The sequence below is a fragment of the Amblyomma americanum genome, chromosome 7 (assembly GCF_052857255.1).
Source record: "Amblyomma americanum isolate KBUSLIRL-KWMA chromosome 7, ASM5285725v1, whole genome shotgun sequence".
NCBI lineage: Eukaryota > Metazoa > Arthropoda > Arachnida > Ixodida > Ixodidae > Amblyomma > Amblyomma americanum.
The window spans coordinates 69,106,909-69,126,935 of NC_135503.1; the positions used below are offsets into that span (position 1 = coordinate 69,106,909).

At 46.3% G+C, this 20,027-nt stretch overlaps 1 non-coding gene across 1 annotated transcript; it reads right to left on the minus strand.

Annotated features, from left to right (window-relative positions):
* Window positions 1-2,043: 2,043 nt before the first annotated feature.
* On the minus strand, window positions 2,044-2,232 carry LOC144099642 (U2 spliceosomal RNA). The gene has a single exon (XR_013307457.1). It is a non-coding gene; the product is annotated as a U2 spliceosomal RNA (small nuclear RNA).
* Between the last annotated feature and the right edge of the window lie 17,795 nt (window positions 2,233-20,027).

A 20,027-nucleotide genomic window follows, 5' to 3' on the forward strand; every position in this document is an offset into this window, starting at 1 on the left:
CTTTTTCCCCAATTCTCCTCGCGACGAGGCATATCTCTGCCAGAATGTTCGCGTTATCAGTGCAGGTGCTGTCCACTGTACGCGGGTAAGCATGGTTGCACCTTATCTGCAGAAAGGAGCTCGCGGATTTCCGAGCCCCCTACTCCAGAATAATTATCTCTGTGGTGTAAATAACATGATGTCAAACGTTGATGGCCTGGCTGGCAAAATCATCCAGTTTTGCTCCTGAACCGGTTTCGCATGTGTCAAGCGTTCCCCAACCGTCTCTATTCTTCCAATTAAATACGCCTCGGTATGCGCCACACCTAGTCGCACCTCCTGCACTACGCTTCCAAAAGTCAGACATTTCAATAAGAAAAACGCTTGGAAGGGGCGCTGTATAAATACATATATAAAATATATAATACATAAAAGTATATAATATATAAAATATATAAAAGGACATAAAAAAGCAGAGCTAATAATGAGAATTTTTCGGAAACCATAGAAGGTGTGGAATTTTCGCTTTCAAACCCCTGACGTCATGACAATTCAGGTGCGCTGCCATTTTTGTATTCAGAAAGAGCACACGCGATTGGCGTGGTTGCAGTGGCCATCTTTTATTAAAGAGCAATTTTTATTATTTTTAACAATAAACCACTACTAGCAAGTTTGTCCAGAACAGTTGGTAGTCGTTTGTGAATGACGAAATTCGCGTTCAAAGTCACCACGAATAGCAACGGGATGATCTCAGTGCTTTTTCAAACCACCCATCTCACCATTTTACCCAAGTTTGATTTGTTCCGTGGTAAAATTATAAGCAGTGAAGGAGACATGAAACGAAGTATTTCTGGAGTAATTTAGTTACTGAAGTGACTATCGCTCTTAAATAAACTGAAGAATTCGGCGACGCCGATAGCAACAAACGTGCTCGGTGGTCATCGAAGAGGAACGTTCAAGATAAGGCGCTAAAAACAACTACAACAACCCAGAATAATGTCAAAATAGTTGGGCCTGGCTGCATTCCTTCTGGATAACGCTGATCGTATCTAGCAATACAAAGTGATATTCCCGCGCGCCAACGGTTTTGAATTCGAACAAACAAGTAGTACAACAGTTTCGCGGCACTCCTTTTGTCAAAGAAGCATCGGCCGGATGCTTAAACAAAAAGTAAGGTTAACAGCAGCAAAGACAATGAAAAAATAAACTCTGGCAGTGTAAACAATGAGAACGCAAAAAGCTTTTCACAGAACCCGCGTCGTCGAATCGGCGTCCACACTCGTACACGGTCACCAGGCCTGTATTGCGTGTGGCGACGGAGGAATACGCGGAAGACGAAATAGCCGGCCAAAGTGCGGAACGGGAGGTGTTCCTAAGGTGTGTCAAAAGATAACTCAGTCATCTGTTCTGGCTAGGCTAAACCAACACTGCTTCTAACTACAGGCTGTATACTCCACCCTGTCATTGTAAATGTATTTTCGCAGAAAAGATGCGAGGGGGCTTAGGGGGGACCCAAACCGGAAAACGCACATTCCCTTGTGGCACAGTAAGGCATGTTGCTGGGCAAGTTTGTTAAGCATCTTTGAAACTTGGAAAGAATACACCTTGGCGCAAATAAAACCGCACACACAAAGGAAAGACAAGAAGACAACGGACAGGCGCTGAGTGGCAGCTGAGTGGTGGGTTATTGGAGAAAGGTCTATTCTCTGACCGCCACCCTTCGAGATGGGTTATTCTTTTGTGCTTCAGTCTCTCTGCTTTGGCAGGATGTACAAAGAGTTCTCGGCCCTCCTTTTTGTTCGCGGAAGAACTAATACTTGCGTGTCCTTTTCGTGCTACTTAAGTGCTACCATCTATCCACAGAAAAAGTTCAAATCTGAGTTGCCTCGCTGCCAATTTTTACCCACCTAGGCTCGGCTGCTGTGGAGCACCGGTGCAGTGGCGGCAAAGTCACGTGATGCGCCACGTGTTTTTGACGCCATGCTCCGGCTGTTGAGTAGACACCTCCGAATTCGGAAAGCGAAATGCAAGTCTTTCTTTCGATTTGGCATATGCCCCCACATAGGGGGCAGGGCCGATCCTGAGGATAGTGCAATGTCAGGACAACCCGTGGCGCTGAGGAAGCGAGCTCCTCACCAGCGCCCAGCTACAAAAATAAGTTCAATATCCAAGGCCCAGTAGGACCATACCAGATATTAAGCTGATAAGAACAGATTTCTGCATACAATCTAAGCCAAAAGGCCGAGAAGCGATACCGTTACACACTCCCGACATCGGACACCATCCAGGATGCACTCGTAACAAACGCAAGTTGCTGCTAATGAAAAGTCAGAATTTAAAAGCACTGATTTCATCAGTAAGCATTGGGACAGCTTCGAGAAGCGTGGTGACATCTTCGCGACGTTTTGTTTATTCGAGCGTTAAATTTGCTCGTCTATAATTCGCGAAATCAAACATAAATATGCGTTTTTCTGAAGCATGCCCAACTTTCTGGGACATCTACTACTTGCGCCATCTGCCGGCAGTGGCGGCGGCAGGGCGCGTAACTAAATGGGAAGGGGTGCAAAAAAAATTTTTTTTTAATTGGTTCTGGGGGAAAGGAAATGGCGCAGTATCTGTCTCATATATCGTTGGACACCTGAACCGCGCCGTAAGGGAAGGGATAAAGGAGGGAGTGAAAGAAGAAAGGAAGAAGGAGGTGCCGTAGTGGAGGGCTCCGGAATAATTTCGACCACCTGGGGATCTTTAACGTGCACTGACATCGCACAGCACACGGGCGCCTTAGCGTTTTTCCTCCATAAAGACGCAGCCGCCGCGGTTGGGTTCGAACCCGGGAACTTCGGATCAGTAGTCGAGCGCCCTAACCACTGAGCAACCGCGGCGGGGCTTCTGTAATATGCGTGTATGATGTATTGCCAGGATCTTGTCTGTGGGATAGAACTGCAGAAATTAGGCTTCGCTTTTAGGGTGCGAAACCTCCCTTTTTGAAATGCTACAACCTACCAACTTTTTCCCCTTTTTGGAATAAATTGGTGACTTTAATTTTGTCCACTTCTGTTCTACGGAAAAGCGCGTTTATGTGGACCTCATCAAAGAAGCAGCTCACAATGTTAGATATAAATGGCAAATATGGCGGCTGTAGCATTTTGCTACGCTGCCAGTCGCTACGCTGCCGCGTTAGCCGATCGTCATGATATCGCAGTTAATTGGCCCGCACCTCCCAGAGTGACATCGCAGGGGACTGCCAGGTTCAAGAGGATTAACCACGGATTAACAGGATTAGTCGCGATGTCACATCTATCGGGTGACGCCACTGGCTTGAGAGCCTTCTTTGAGGAGCGTTTGCATATGGCCGGTGAGGCTGTGCATTTTAAGGAATAAATTAATCTATTTTATCAGTATAAGAGATGATCTGCGTTACCTCAAACAGCTTGCTTTTACGAATAATCTTCATCCTCAAATAACCATAAAAACGTGTAAAAAATTGTTCGCTATAAAGCAAGGTCAAAGGATGTCAAGGGACATAAGTTAGAAGGCGAAGTAAAATAAACTAAGTGTCCTGCCGACGCCAGTACACATACAACATTGAGAATGTTAAAATGATGAAAACTAGAAGTGCCTCCACCAATGCATTCGTTAGGACGGGCATTAAGTATCAAAGAGAAACTGTCCCATAAATACAGTCAAAGAGAGAGAGAGGGGGGTGGGGGGCGGCAAAGTCTTGCACAGGGCGCCGAGTGGTGTAATTCCGGCTCAGAACCCAGTTGCTATGCCCACATTTCAGCGGACGCGAAATGCAACAACGCCCGGGCTCGGGGGTCGAATTAGTTTAAAGAGGCTCCAGTGCGCTGTCCCTCATAGCCCGTACTCGAGCGAATTTGTATATGCGAAGCATAATAGGGACACTACTTAGCTCAACCATAGCCCAGCCTGGCGCGGCCGCGACCACCATTGACCTTTAATGACACGCTTGGTGTGACGTCATAGCCTAACTCCTGCTCCTCCCGCTAGGGGCGCTGCAACCGAGCACGTGGGCTGACGTCACGCCAGCTGAGGAGAGACAGGGCTCAACTCGCGCGGTCGCCGCGCGGCCGCGACCACCAAGGCTAACTCCTGCTCCTCCCGCTAGGGGCGCTGCAGCCGAGCACGTGGTCTGACGTCACGACAGCTGAGGAGAGACGGGGCTCAACTCGCGCGGTCACCGCGCGGCCGCGACCACCAAGGCTAACTCCCGCTCCTCCCGCCTCCCGCTAGGGGCGCTGCAGCCGAGCACGTGGTCTGACGTCACGCCAGCTGTGGAGAAACGGGGCTCAACTCGCGCGGTCGCCGCGCGGCCGCGACCACCCGCTCCTTCCGCTAGGGGGCGATTGTCGTCGCGGCATTGTATAAAAGAGCCCCGCTCCTCACGCCGAGGAGTGTCACCAGGCTTTACCCTTTCACAAATCTATTATGCTTCGCATCCTAGGCTTAACCTTAGCTAAGCTAGGCCATATTTTTCATTCCAGCTTTTACCCGCTCGAAGGTTACTCTGCCTGTAACAGCTTTTATGCCGATGGTCGCGTGAAAAACTAATTAAACTTCACTGAACAGAACTATCGCATACTTCGGTAAATCAAGCAATGACAAGCAAATAAAAGAAAATCTGCAGTTGTAGGGTATGGACGAATGTGGTTCAGCATCCCGATGGTGCTGTATTTATAGCATGCCAGCCAGATCGCACGCTAGCGAACAAGCCGGCATAAAGACAGCGTCAAGGATCCGGGACCACGTGGCACGCTCACGTTCTTTAACTTTTGTCACAAGACGCTTGTCGGACGCTAAACTTCGCCACAGAATTGTTTTTCTAGAATTGGGGTTTAACTTATGACGATACAGGTTGTAATGTAAACCAAAGATTTCCTCACTTGGCTTACACCAGGTTTAGACAGGGTCAAGGATCGTGATCACGTGCAACGCTCACGTTTTTTCCCCTGTTGTCACCAGAGGCCTGTCGGAAACTAAACATCATGACAGAATTGCATTTCTGGAATTGTGCTTTACCTTATGTCGAAACAGGCTGTTGTGTAAACCAAAGCTTTCGTCACTTTATTTACAGCAGGGAGAGACCTATCCCTAATGTAAATAGCGTGACGTCCAAGGGGAAACGCCCGATGGGCAAAGTCGCCAACTTTTTCCTGTCTTTCTATCCCATCTTTCAACTCTCCTACTATCTGCACGTGGTAGCGATTGTGGCTCGTCTTGAGGCAGTGAGCAGGCCTGTGCACTTTCCTTTTCTTTCTTCCTGGCAACAACAGACAGACAGACTTCTAAACTGGCTTTGCACGTGACGAGCACCTGCTGCCCATGCCGGTCACAAGGCACATGCTTTGCGAGCCAGACCAGAGACTCGTGCGCCGGTGACGTACGCAGGGAGAGGCCTATTGAAAGTTGGCGTTTCCCAGAACACAGGGGCGGCTATGGAGGCATCTAAGAAAAGAAGGAGTGTTGGGTATTCTATGGCTCAATTGTTACGCGGTGCGGGGGCGACCGGTTGCGGGAGGGAGGGGAAGAGGCTCTTGAAGGACTGTGACGACGTCTACGGTTGGCATACTGCGCCATTTCCTTTGCCCAAAAACCAATATTAAAATATTCTAGCATGAAGAACAACGCTCACGGAGTTAGCTAAAATAGCTGATTTATTCTTGGGCATCGGCACTGGAGGAATACGGTAATTGAAATAAACGCCACAAAAACCATTCGAATTTTCTTGCAAGGTGCTGACACATGATATCAGTTTAATGTTGCAATTTAATTATAGAAATATACTAGCAATCCTACTCATGTGGCAGCTGTTTTCTCTCGAAGGCGAATGCAGAGAGAGTCCTCTCTCTGGTACGAGCTCTTCAAGAAAGACTCCTCTTGGGAAGCAGCGTTAGAAAAAAATACAGCTTAGTTTAATGACATAACATCGTGGGCTTCGCGAAGGCTGTTATTAGTTGTCAGTGGCGCGTGTAATGAATTTTCAACAGTCTGTGGTGTGCCTCAAATGACTGCACGGAACCAATGCTTAACTTGGCGAGTCAGAATCACGATATTTGAAGCATTCGGTTTTATGTTGGGGATTTAGGCACCGAGATGCTTGATTAATTGGGAAACTCTGCTGAGCATGAGTTTGAGATCCTGTCGGTGTCCACGGTACTGTTTGAACCCCTCTTAGTAAAGTTATTCACTGAGATTCAAAGGGATTTGTGACCTACGCAGGTCGATAAGATTGCCAAATTAATTGCTGACTTTTTTTCGCATTTCTCGAAGTGAAGATGAGGATCGAACTGCGGTGAGGCGGTTCCAACGCACCTCGCTCAGCTTGGTCCAATTCTTCTGGCTTGACATACCACAACTATCCTTACTGCCTGGCTTCTAAATTGCAACCGTTCTAAACTAATTTCTCCTCAAATTATTCTGGCTCTGCTTTGTGCTAACGGAGGCCTTCAGCATACTGGTGTAATAAAAGGTACCGACAGAAAACAACAAAAAGATAAGCAGCAAATAAAGCAAGAGAGAGAGCGACAGGAAGCCGGAAAGGAATATCACTCCAAATCTGAAATAGAACAAACAAAAATGAAAAGAAATTAACAGGTGGATAACTAAGCCAAACGCGAGAAAGTTGCAATTAGTAGTTCGATGTTCCTTGAGGAGGGCATGCTGCCAGTCTACACTCTAAACAGAAAGGAGAAAAATGTGAGTAAGCTGTCTTTCTTTTTATGAAAGAAAGCGCACTGGAGAACACGAATACGGCTATATGCGAATTAAAATGGAGTAAGCTCTCCTCTAGCGCACTTCCTTTTATGAAAGGAGTGCTCCAGAGGAGAGATTACTCCCTTTAACCACAATAAAGACGTCTTTATGTTTACTGGTGTTGTCCGAACGACGGTGAAAATTGGACGAGGGACAGGACAGAAGACATTATCTAGGTCTTTAACACTGACCCACGTCTAGTTATGGCCCTGCATTCTTCACATGATTTACCTTTGATGATTACTTGTGAGGTTCTACTCTAAAGAACATTTTAGTCAAAGCCAAGGGTTTGCATTCGCGGCGGAAATTTTCGGAAGGATGAAGGTGGTGGTTGGCGCTTCTGGAAGGAGAGGTTGTGGTGGGGAGGTGGACATACTGTTGGTCTCTGTAGATTTCTCAACCACGGAGTGAAGAGATGAAGAACGTGGTGAAAAAATGGAAGGGAGAAAGAGGTGCCGTAGGTGTGGTGTTGGTGAAAAACTTTTTTATTGCTCAAAAAGAGAGTCTGGGAGTCCGAAGACCTTGTTACACTGTCGATATCTTTAGTCGGGGACACCACACGGCGAGGTCTCGTCTCGCGCCAGCTTTAAAATGGCTTCGCAGATACTTCTACCACCTGGGGTACTACACGGGTAACTTAAAAAAAGAAATTGGTTTTGAGGAAATGAAAGACGAAATAACAGTCTCGCATCTCGGTGGACCCCTCAACTGCGCAGTGACGGATTGGATTGGAAAAAAAGTTTATTATCAGCACTGAACCCCAGTGGGCACTATACTAGATGGCTTCGAGCGCATGGCTCTCGTCGACCTTATGAGCTCACTCAGTGGCCCGGACTTGCATCAGCGGGTCCGAGCTGGCCTGTATAGCCTCCCACCGCTCTAGAGGAGAGACTGATAGTAGGTCTGCCGGTGGTAATAATATTAATTGGTTTTGGGGGAAAGGAAATGGCGCAGTATCTGTCTCATATATCTTTGGACACCTGAACTGCGCCGTAATAATAATAATAATTGTTTTTTAGGTAAAGGAAATGGCGCAGTATTTGTCTCATATATCGTTGGACACCTGAACCGCGCCGTAAGGGAAGGAATAAAGGAGGGAGTGAAAGAAGAAATGAATAGGTGCCGTAGTGGAGGGCTCCGGAATAATTTCGACCACCTGGTGATCTTTAACGTGCACTGACATCGCACAGCACATGGACGCCTTAGCGTTTCTCCCCCATAAAAACGCAGCCGCCGCGGTCGGGTTCGAACACGGGATCTCCGGATCAGTAGTCGAGCGCCCTAACCACTGAGCCACCGCGGCGGGGCCCACGGCGGGTCTCCACTGGCGAAAAAAGAAAATGAAAATTGGTTTTTGGCGAAAGGAAGTGGTGCAGTATTCAGTCTCACATATCAGCTGACACCCGAACCGCGCCGTAATGGAAGGGATAAAGGAGGAAGGGAAAGAAGAAAGGAAGAAAGAGGCACCTTCGGAAAGAGGAGTGCTTCGACCACCTGGAGATCTTTTATGTGCATTGCCATCGCACAGCACACGGATGACTTAGCGTTCCGCCTCATCGAAATGCAGCCGCCGCGGTCGGGTTCGAACCCGGGAACTCCGGATCAGTAGCCGAGCGCCCTAGCCACTGAGCCACCACGGCGGGTAATAAAAATTGGTTTTTGGGGAAATGAAATGGTGCATTATCTGTCTCACATCTCGGTGAACACCTGAGCCGCGCCAAGGGAAGAGATAAAGGAGGGACTCAGAGATGAAAGAAAGGAAGAAGGGTTGGGACCCGTAGAATATCTGATCCGGGTCCCATTTGAACCCAACATAGTTTTGGAAATGTGGCGGTGTGCTTGAAGGTTGCTTCACTTCCGCTACCGGTTGGCCCGATATTGCACTGCCTTCGGGATCGGCCTGGGTCATTATACCGCGCGTCTTTTCTATCCTGTCTTTCTATCCCATATTTTAACTTTTCTACTATCTGCACGTGGTAGCGATTGTGGCTCGGCTTGAGCCAGTGGGCAGGCCTGTGCACTTTCCTTTTCTTTCTTCCTGGAAACAACAGACAGACAGACAGGAAGGAAGAAAGGTGCCCTAGTCAGGAATAGGTGGTGGTAGTGGTTTTATTAAAAGTAATAGTAAAAAGGAAGGAAAAGATTTTTGCTAGCCCCGGCATCTGCCATCGATACTGAAGCACCTGAGCTGGGGCAGCGGAAATAAAGGATAGCAGGAAGAATGGAGAAATGAAATGAAAGAGGTGAGGGGACAGGAAGAGAGGATAGGGGGAGAAGTAATATGTACAAACTATTTACACAATAAGAAATGTGTCCAGGTTGTGCGCGTGATTAGTTCATTTTAGAAGAATTAAATCACACACGCGCACAGCACTGGGTTGGTTACAACTGGAGTGGGGCGTCCAGTTATTAATCGTTCAAGGTAGAACTCGCGGAGCGTTCGGTCACTCCGTGTAACTACCTGACGGAGAAGTCAGGAATAAAGAATTGGTTTTTGTGGAAAGGAAATGAGTTCCCGGGTTCGAAACCGACCGCGGCGACTGCGTTTTTATGGAGGCAAAACGCTAAGGCGCCCGTGTGCTGTGCGATGTCAGTGCACGTTAAAGATCCCCAATGGTCGAAAATATTCCGGACCCCTCCACTACGGCACCTCTTTCTTCCTTTCTTCTTTCACTCCCTCCTTTATCCCTTTCCTTACGGCGCGGTTCAGGTATCCAACGATATATGAGACAGATACTGCGCCATTTTCCTTCCCCAAAAACCAAATAAAAAGAAAGGAAATGGCACCTGGGGTTCTTTAACGTGCACTGACATCGCACAGTATAGGGGCCTCCATAATTTCTCCTCCATCGAAATTCGACCGCCGCTGCCGATATTGAACCCGCGTCTTTCGTGCCAGCAGCCGAGCGCCATAACGACTCAGCCACCGCGGCGGCTATAGGTAGTTTAGAAGAACTTCTTTCTGGGGGAGTTGAATCATGGCTATAGTTGAGAAAGAGTCTGCGATGCTCTTTTTTTCTTAACAATAGCAGCCGATAGATGGCGCCATTAACTATTGATAGACGCCAGTAGGAAGTTTACGCCGCCCCCTGTCGCTGCTCGCCGCTGCGTTTCATTTTAACAAATGGTCATGTCATGTAAAAGAGAGTAGTGAAGGAGAGAAAACGTGGACAAAGGTGTGTCGGCGAGCACTGGGAAACACAGAAGGCATGGCATTAGCATGGAATTATTGGCGTCTGTCGGATGCACTGAGGCACACTCTATTCTGCGTTCCTGTCTGTCTGACCGCGTGTCATCGCCTCTCCCTGTGATTGGTTATGCCGAGATGTTCCTTGTGGCAGCGTGAAGGAGGAGAAAATTAAGTATGCAAGCTATAAACCCCCATCAGAATATTCTTCACATGTGCCCCACTCCTCTCATTCTCCGCTTGTATTGTCTTCTCCAATTAGCAGGTCGCACTTCCCTGGCCTACTCAAGATGGCAGGCTGGTCATAGGAAAATGAATATGTGGTATGGGGACAACAGAAAGGCAGTATTTCGGGACATCAAACAGAAAACTATCTGGTACTGAAAGTAACCTAGACGGTTAATGATTATGACGTCACTGTACAAGAGCCGGTGAACCTTGCTGCATTCTTTCTGGTTTGTCAGTGAGGGAAACGAAGTGCTGCAGCAGACGCTATTGAAGTACGCTCTGCCATTCTAACCGCTGAGAAACAAAAATTCCATGCAAGCTTTGTTCCAAAGCACACAAAGGAGTACAGGAATCACGCACGAACCGTGAACGAATAACAGAATAAGGAGAGCAAGACGGGAGAAAACTTGATATCTCCCTCGAACCATTAGACATTCGTCGCTCCATCGCTCTTTTATGCTTGCTTCATAAATATCGACACAGCACCAGGCCATCTCCTCTGCCCCTTGAAGAGCCTTCACGCATGTCACGCCGCCTACATAATCACTATAGCATTAAACGCGTATACGGAAGAACCCAAGCCTTCAATTCATCTTCACTTCCACGTGCCATTGTTCTTTGGAATGATCTTCCAGACAGTATCGCATCTATCTGCTACCACCAACCATTCCAAGACCAGCTGCACAAACATTTTCTTTAACGACATGGTGTCTTGTTATAGGTTGTTGTGTCCCATCAGTTCTTTTTCTCCTCGTTGCTAATGTATTGTGCTTAGGTTTCTTGTGCTGTTTCAATAATTCGCATTTTTATTATGGCTATTGCTTTTTCGGTACATGTGTATTGGGCACCCATGATGCATTCTTGCTACCTCTTATGCACTTTGTTGTGGCTCGCGGCGATGTATGTCTTGTCGTTACGATTTGCCCTCTATGTTTATAATTGTTTTTACTTTTTTGCCTTGTACTGCGCGTTGTATTTATTACATTGTTCCTATCGTACTTAATCCGTTATTTTTCCCCTCTTACTCAATGCCCTTCTGGGCCCTGTAAGGTATTTTGAATAAATTAAATAAATAATGAAATAAATACAGGGACATCAAATTACATTGTGTTGGCAATGCTATGCTATAGCGTTAGAAGCTGTAGATGTCTTTACCGGAAGCGACGTCATTTCCAGTCTGGTGATGTCAATTGTCTCCAGCCAAGAGGCGAATTATATGAGCGACGACACAGTTTTTTCTGATGTGGCTTTTATTGCTAGCGCATTTAAAGTGCAGCATTAAAAAGGCAGCTTATAATTATATCACTGCCCGACGGTAACATCGAAAGTGAGAGTAGGAGGGCGTTATCAATCAATCAATCAATCAATCAATCAATCAATCAATCAATCAATCAATCAATCAATCAATCAATCAATCACTCAATCAATCAATCAATCAATCAGTCAATCGATCAATCAATCGATTAAATATTTATTTATTTATTTGATTGATTAATCACTCACTCAATCAATCAAGCAATGCTTAATTTCCTACGAAGTGTTGGGGGTTATCAGGCGGAAAAAGCTTGAAAGACGTGGTAATTGTTTCACTTACTGTTGGGCGCCCGTACGGCGCCATGAGGAAAGGGATGAAGAAGGGAGTGAAAGAAAGGAATAAGAAAAAAGTGCTCGCTGAACACTCCTACGTGAAGAAAGAAGTATTGGCACGTGAATGCGATCAGTAGAGCACCACACCCACTTCCTGGACCGTCGTTTATCTTCGTTGTGGCTTGCTAGTGACTGGATCGCTGCTTTGTGCAACAACTTTTCTCGTGGGGGGAAGGAAAGAAGAAGAAATAACCAATAAAGTAAAAAACTCTGAGATACAACCACACCAAACCATGGGAGGTCCGGAAGCGACAAGCGACCGGGAGTCCATCTGTTACCTTGTCTCTGTCATCTTTATCCCCTTGCTCTTACACCAGGCACTTTCTTGGGCTTTGTTCGGGTCCGAGTAGTCTGAGAGCAAGCAGCGCACGAACGTCGGCGTACGCGTGACTGGTTTACTGCAGGATGAACAAGACGTGAAGCCGCGCGTAGGGCCATGAAGAAACACACAGCGGTGGTTCAGCGAAGACGCAGAAACAGTAAGGCAGCAGCCTCGTGCACAATCAGAGAATGTCAAGGGATTTGGAAAACTAAGTGCTTCACTAAGTGCCTATGGCAGACCAGGAGGCCTAAAAAGATAGCAGAGGGGGAAACTAATGACTGCCTACGGCTACACATTTATTGACTAGATCCTCCTGGCTGCTGCCACAAGAACGGGTTGGACGACGTCGGTGAGATCGGCGTGCGCAGAGGAGAAATACGTTAAGGTATCTCGGGAGGAGCCTTCCATTATTAAGCGTACTGTGCTCACATGCTCTTCTATGCACAGTTTGTATTACTCTAGGACTTCAACTTTACCCTGACAATATTTACAATAAAAAAATTTACAGGACGGTTACCTTTGTGTAACACTAGATTCACCATTGACTGTTAATGTATTTATTTTTTGCGATAACTTGAGGAAGATAATACTTTAGTGATTTCATATCTGTATACTAGAGCGTTATTTCTCATTTTCTATACATGCTCGTTTCGCGCTTAATTCTCTTCTCCGAACCTATGCGCAGGCGCGCGGCGCCACCAATGACCGTCATCTCGGGCGGCGCGTTTGGCAGCAGCCGCCGCAGATGGACCGTGCTGCATTCCTCCGTCCTCGTCACAGGCTCCCTCCTCTTTCCTCGGAAACCACTCTGCGGATGGTTCCCCGTGGTAACCGTCCTTCGGTTACACATTCGTACGCTTTCGCCTCACCCTTCTTCTTCCACAGTAACCTTTCTCCTCCTTACAGGGTAGCTACCTTCCGGCTGGTTCCCGCGGCAATCACCAATCTGCTACGCCGTCTAATGCTCTTCCCATACCCTGCTCCTCTTTTCAGGGTCCCTGCCCTTCGAGTTGTTCCCGCTGCAACCACCCTCCGCTTGCGCCATACGGTCTCACAATATGCCTTCCTCCTTCCACGGTAACCACCCCCCGGTTGGCGATTCCACCGCCCTCGTCACGTCCTCGCCTTCAACATTAACCACCTTCCGGATGGTTTCCCTGGTAACCACCTTAAGGTTACGCCTTCCAACGGTCTCCAACGGTTACGCCCTCCAATGGTCTCCAATATGCCTTCCTCCTTCCACGGTAACCACCCCCCGGTTGGCGATTCCACCGCCCTCGTCACGTCCTCGCCTTCAACATTAACCACCTGCCGGATGGTTTCCCTGGTAACCACCTTAAGGTTACGCCCTCTAACGGTCTCGCCATACCCTCCTTCTTTCACGGTAACCGTTTTTATTCTTCCAGAGTAACTACCATGCAAGTGGTTCCGGTGACAATAACACACCGGTTGGGGCTTCTTACAGTCTGGCCATGCCTTCCTACCTTTATGGTAAGCATCTTCCTGTAGGGGATCCCTCCACTCTCGTCATTCCCTTCTACGTGGCTTTTACGGTGACCATCCTCCTGTTGGCTTTCATGGTAAATCATCTACTTGTTACGTCGAAGAGGGCGTACTAGTACAAAACTGGGCACATTAAAATAATATTGAACGTGTGCCGCCACCGAACGTTATGCAGCATGTCAGTAAGCCTGCTGAGGATTCAGTGCGGTGCAGACGGTGTTCAGCGTCCCTATAAAGCGTAAAAAAATCGTTTTCTTGCCAAATGCTTCTGTCGCACATTTTACTTCGTATTTTACCTAGGTGGCTCAGAGCAAGACAGTGGAGTTGCTGAAGTGCAGCAGCGTATTCCGCATCCAAGCAGCTTCCAAGTTTAGTGGGCCCAAGAAACATATTTGTAATTTCTGCCTACAAGTTCTTGTTTTTTGTGAAACCATTGTCCCTTGTTCGCCGATGGGGGCTTTTATGTGACTTGTGCATGGTGTAAGGCATGTTTTTTTGTATTCATGAAAGCGGACGCTTGCAGAGTGGGGCTGCGGTATATTAAACAGGACTTCTAGAACTTGTTTATTAATCTCTGTGCTGCACGGTCTTGGAGCTTCATTCCACCTCGGGTTACAATATTTGTGTGGCTGTTGACAGAACCTATGCAGGCGTGGTCCATGTTTTATGCAGTGCGTCAGCTAGTGTACTTGACGGATGCGTTAGAGCCGCTGGGGTCCTGCACTGAGGACACAACGTTCCTGTGTATCCCCCTCCAATTTCTCTTATCGTGAATAAACGTCTTTTTCCACTCCACTGCACAATGCACAGTACGCAGCGAAGACGAAATAAGAGGTGATCCGTGAAAGTATGAGGGACGTTTCTTCCTAACCATGCCCACACTCTGCCTTTATATCTCTGTACTACAGTTCGATACGGAACCGCATGCGTGGCTTTTTAATTGATGGCGGTAGCAGAGTTATCACAGAATGACTCCCCATCTGTCTGCAAATTCAAGGTTTACGAGAAAAACGGTTAACCGGCTGCATTTTTTTTGGCATTCTGGCTTTTCATGATGAAAAACTCATTTTTTTAAATATGATCAAATTCTCTTGAAAAATCACGTGTTCTTTGTGTACCATGTTTCACTCTGGTGAGAATATCAGCCAAGCTTTAAGTATGAATTGTTGCTCACTGGCTCTTATTTAACATTCCACAGATCCCACTGCCAGAGGAGTTGCAAGTGACTGCACCTCATGTATATACCTGTGCTGAACACACTTGTGTTTAAGCTGGAAGCAGTAAAGAAGTGATCTAGATCAGCAACGGCAACTTAGAGCGTGCCCTCATCTTCTGCCTGGTGTTGTATTACATAAAGAACCTCTAATATCCACCGGCATTTTCCACCATACCCAACCTGCAGCAGAAGATTGCTTTGCCAGACACTGTAGTGCCATGTGGACTACTGACGAACCGACTTAACAGCCGGTTCGTGCTCTGGAAAAAGAATAATTTGTTCTAAGTTTCAGGAAAGAAATTTTTTTCAATTGTTCACTTTCTAATATGTTGAAGTATATTTTCTTCAGCAAAATTCAGCGAGTTTTTTTTTAACTGCAGTACACTAGTTGATGTGCTTATGCGAGTGTTTTCAGGCTTATAGCACTGTTAATGTTACAAGTTTTTGGTCTTGTCATTGTGCATCTTTGTTAATAAAGTGACTGGAGGAGTCACGTAGGGATTTTCTTTACATAATCTAGGCAAGCTGGGATGAATTCGCTGATGTCACACACCTCTGAAAGCTCTTAGGTACATGTATGTATGTGTGCTGTTTAGCCGAGATGTTTAAATTGATTGGTTGTTGTTTAGGTTTGTATGTGGTCACAAGTTTTAAAAGAATTCATGTTATCTGCACTGCTTGTAACCCCTTTCTTGATTTCTTATTGCAGTCATTTTAATCTTTCTCTTAAGAGGTGTGATAAAATGTGCGATCACAATATTGCATTATCTGATATTTTTACCATTTATATTTTGTCTGTTGTATCCTTACACAATGTCAAGTTGACTTGGCACTTGGTTTTGAATAATTGGGCTTTTATTTTGTTCGTTTTTGCACTACAATTACATTGCAATAAGACTGATATGCTGTAGACAAGCTCTTTTCTAAGCAAGACTTCATCTGAGCTTGCTTTATTGAGTTGCTTGTTCAACATGGTTCTGTTTGGCATGGCAACAGTAATACTGTAATATGGGCCCGTATTTCAGTGCCTTGCATGCCTTGTTATTGTGATATTTTTTTGCGAAAAATTTCCAAAATGGTGCCTTGAACATGCCTGCATCTGTTACATTCCTTAGTTTTTCTTTAATGCAGACAATATTTGGGAAGTTTTGTTGTTTTCGATTTGCTCTAGTTTTGAAGATGTTGGAGCCAATGAACAATTTGACTATCATATACCGATGTTTGTCATTTTTCTCCTTTCTAAACCGTTGTCTTGTTTGGCCAATTTTTGTTCCATTCAAATGAAAATTCAGCAGAGCTCTGTATTTCATCACCTTCAGCAAGTTGCAGGGAAATTTTTGCCATCTTTAGGCCAGCCATTGTGGCCTACAAAGGCTACACATTTTGGAGCATGTAACCTATGCCTAACTCAATCATGTATACCTTTGTAAATGTTACAGCGCTAAAAAAGTTGCGAAACCTATGCATAAAAAGAAGTAACCTTAGCCATTTGTAACTTTCACAAAGGTTAAAAGTGGAAAGGTTACATTGTGTAACCTTTAAATTATAGGTACAAGTAACCTTTAAATTATAGGCACAATTCGATGTGAAAATCTGCACCTTTACAAAGGTTACCCAAAGGTTACCGTGTTTAGAGTGTACTACGACAACGCGATACCCAGAAAAGGGCGTTTAATACTTGTCGATGTAAAAAAAATGTGGTAGGCGGGCAAGTATGAAAGCAAGCTATTCGTTGTTCTTTCAGCACAATAACTTACGCGCGTAATTTTTCTTACTTTGCGTGTTAATTTGAGACAGGTCTAGGTGTGGAAGCATTGGCATTAGATTTCACAGAAATTGCTAGTTGTTTGCTAGCAGGAAAAGAATAGTTGATATCTGATGTCTGCCAGAAACATATTTAGTGTCGCTGGTATACATTAGCTGTTTTTTGCGCGACTTTAACATAGGGCTGTTGGTGAGGGCAGAGCGCTTACTGTTCTCTTATGCACAAGACATGTATTGACAATTTTATTCGCACAGAAAAGGGAGGCGACAAATTTTTCTAGCCCCGATTGCGTCCTCAATTTAGCCTATGACCTGCTTGCGTACGCTGAAGATGTGTAGCCGAATATACCTTAGCTTGCTACAGAGTGCTGCCTTCCCCCCTAGTCCTATCTGCAGACGCTTGTCCTCTGCCTGCTTATTATACACATGCACCACTTAGGCCATAGGCGGACAGGATGTCATAAATCTCAAGGCTTTCCGGCACACGTTCGGAGAGTAGGGCACCTACAGTACCACCATTCCTCTAACGTGTCACATTTCCTTTGGCATGCCTTCCGAAAGCTCCTCCAAGTGGATGCCGAAACCTCTGGTGCGACTTTTCACTTTGTTTACAAATGCTGACGGTCGCTACAAAAGGCATGCAACAGCTCTGTCAGGCGATCATAGTAGCGAAATATGCCAACAACTCTCTTGCACGTACCGATAGGTTAGTAAATTCGCTTTAACAGTTCCGACCAGTCGCATAATTTTAAAATGCGCTGCAGGTCACAAGACAGCATCAATGGCTGTTGAACTTCGCATAGCTATGAACAAACAGTGCAGCCTTATAGAGAGCAGCAGGTTACGTTTTAATGCGGCAGTAATTTATGCCTGGCGAAGAAATATACTGAAAAAAAAAAACAAATCTGCGCAAGTTACCTTAGTGTTTCGGTCTGAATCTACGTACAGCTTCTTCTGCTTTATTCTGATGTCGTAACAGTAGATGATGACCTTTCACGTCTTCATCACTCTTACGTTAGTCTACACGATCAGGCATTTCAATAGAAAAACCGGTTCCCGCATGAAGTGTTGGGTACGTGACCGCAGTAGCATTGCTGCCACCATTTTATCTCGCTAAGATCCGCATAACGAGGCTGTAGCGTATCGCCCGTAGTCTGAAGACAAAACACACGCATACCGGCTGCTCTGTCAAAAATGTCGGTGGCAAGTCCGTACATCAGTGTGCAGGTTCAGAGACGGCTGTAGCGCAGTGTAGTAAAACTTATTACCAACACTCTACTCGAACCTGAGCGGTGATAATGCGTAGGTGACCTAATACTGACGCAGCTCAGCGAAACGTGAAAGGGGGCTGCCTGAAGGCTGGGGCAGGGGGAAGGCTCCTAGATGTCAGGGTAACGGGAGGAAGGGAAGGGAGGCAGATAGGGAGAGGCAGCATCAAGCCCTTGTTGAACGGCGCGCAGATGAGACCGGATTAAAGGATCTTCTCCGGAATAAAGCGCCGGCAATCCCCAGACACATCGTACGGGTAATTTGACCAGGCGAGCCTTGCGCGACGCGTGCACTGAAGACCAGGGACTGAGGCCGTTAAAACGGCAACGCTGCCGCGCCGATGGTGGCGAACACGGTCTAGATTGCGATTGTATGAACCTAACAGTGCTACGAGCAGGGGTAGTCGGTTTTACATGTTTGATTGCGACGGGTTGCTTAAACAGAGAGAAGATACATGGACACTTGGGGAAACTGCACATGTAGGTCCCTTTCTGGGTTGTGTTACTTCTAGGAAATAAGCAAGGAAGCGCTTTAGTTGGTCAGCATGGTGACACGACAACCAACACAGGAATGCAGTTGTTGGCAGTGCCACATTTTTTTATGGTGCAGCGCGCTCAGATTATTCGCTAAGCTCACCTTTAGTTCCGTCGATGCGTCGCTCCCCTAAAACCACCGAGCCGGAAGCCGTATAGTGTGGCCTCCACGCTTGAAGACCACAGAAAACAAACGGGGCTCAGCCCCTCTACCTTTCATTCGTTTTGAGACCTCGAAAGCTGGAGTAAAGGTGCCGTTCACGAAAGCATAGTACGTCAAGAACCTCTACGAGGTGCCGCGAAAGCAACCTTGGAGCCACCAGAAACCACGGCCTGCATGCTCGGCGATAACGGCGGTAACGGTCAAATTATGCAAAACCCGAGGAGCCGTGTTTGCAAAGCACAGATGTGCGCCCAATGGGCCAGGAAAGGTGTTCATACCCTTGGTCCCAGCCATATTAGACAGAAGGGTCTATGAATTATCTGAAGATTTGCACCAAAAAAAGGGGGGAAGGGGAAAGGGGAGAAAAAAAGGGAAGGAAACTTTGCGCACTCTCCCCCAACGGAAGAGCCCTTCTGTGTATTCAAGCGCACGCTAACGGGAGCTGTAGACAAGCACTTTTTTGTTGCCGCCGTGGTGTCAGGAGGCAAAGGAATCTCTCAGCTTGCAGAGTGTACTTGCATAGTAAAGTGCTACTTCCGATATACAACTAACACGCAAAAAGTGTTAAGGGCACGTTCAGGGTAGCTTGAGCTCAGTGATGCTCAAGTTGTAATTGTGAAAAAAACAAAAAAACACAAAAACTCTGAGACTTCTCGCACACTTCTAGGGGGTAATATGTGACACCTAACCCGTTCCCCCTCCCCCCTCTTCTTAGCCCCTGAAGAAAAGAATAGACTACTGTTAGAGGAGCTTAGTGCCTTTGCTCTTATGTGTTACACACTACGATTTTCGCGCCGCAGTCAAGGCCTGGAACCACTTTGACTAATTTACTACCTTCTAGGCAACCGCTCTAAAGATGAAACTGGTAGGACTGCGAGAAAGGCAGTTTCCAGAAGCTACACTCGCAGATTGTAGAATAACCGTACTGTACAGGCATTCAGATAACCGACTGAGGTTTTAAGTAAATTTTCTGTTACAGCGTTCTCTAGCTGAGAGCATATATTATATGAGGCTAAAAGTCTGAGAGTCACTTTAGAAACTGTGGATGGAATTGTTCAAACGCCCATCTGCGTGTTGGTTACTGCGCGCGACAACCAACGACTGCTGTCGAGACAAGAAAAAGACGTGTGCAAACGAAGTGCGAACTCACAGCTCTCTGTTCGATAAGTAACTCTTTGGTTTATATATAATTTTTAGGGCATATTGCGTCCGGTTTTGATATTCTTCATATTATTTTTTCGATTATGCCCATGTGATCATATCTCCGTTTATCATTTTGGTGAAAAATCGAAAATCGCGAAAAACCGGCAAACAATCAGCTCGCCAGCTCTTTTAAGAAATACTCCAATGGCGAACAGCTGCAGTTCTGTAGCTGCTGATCTAGCCATTGCATGCTGCATGCTTTTAACGATGCAAATTTAAGTATAATGTGGTTGAATTTT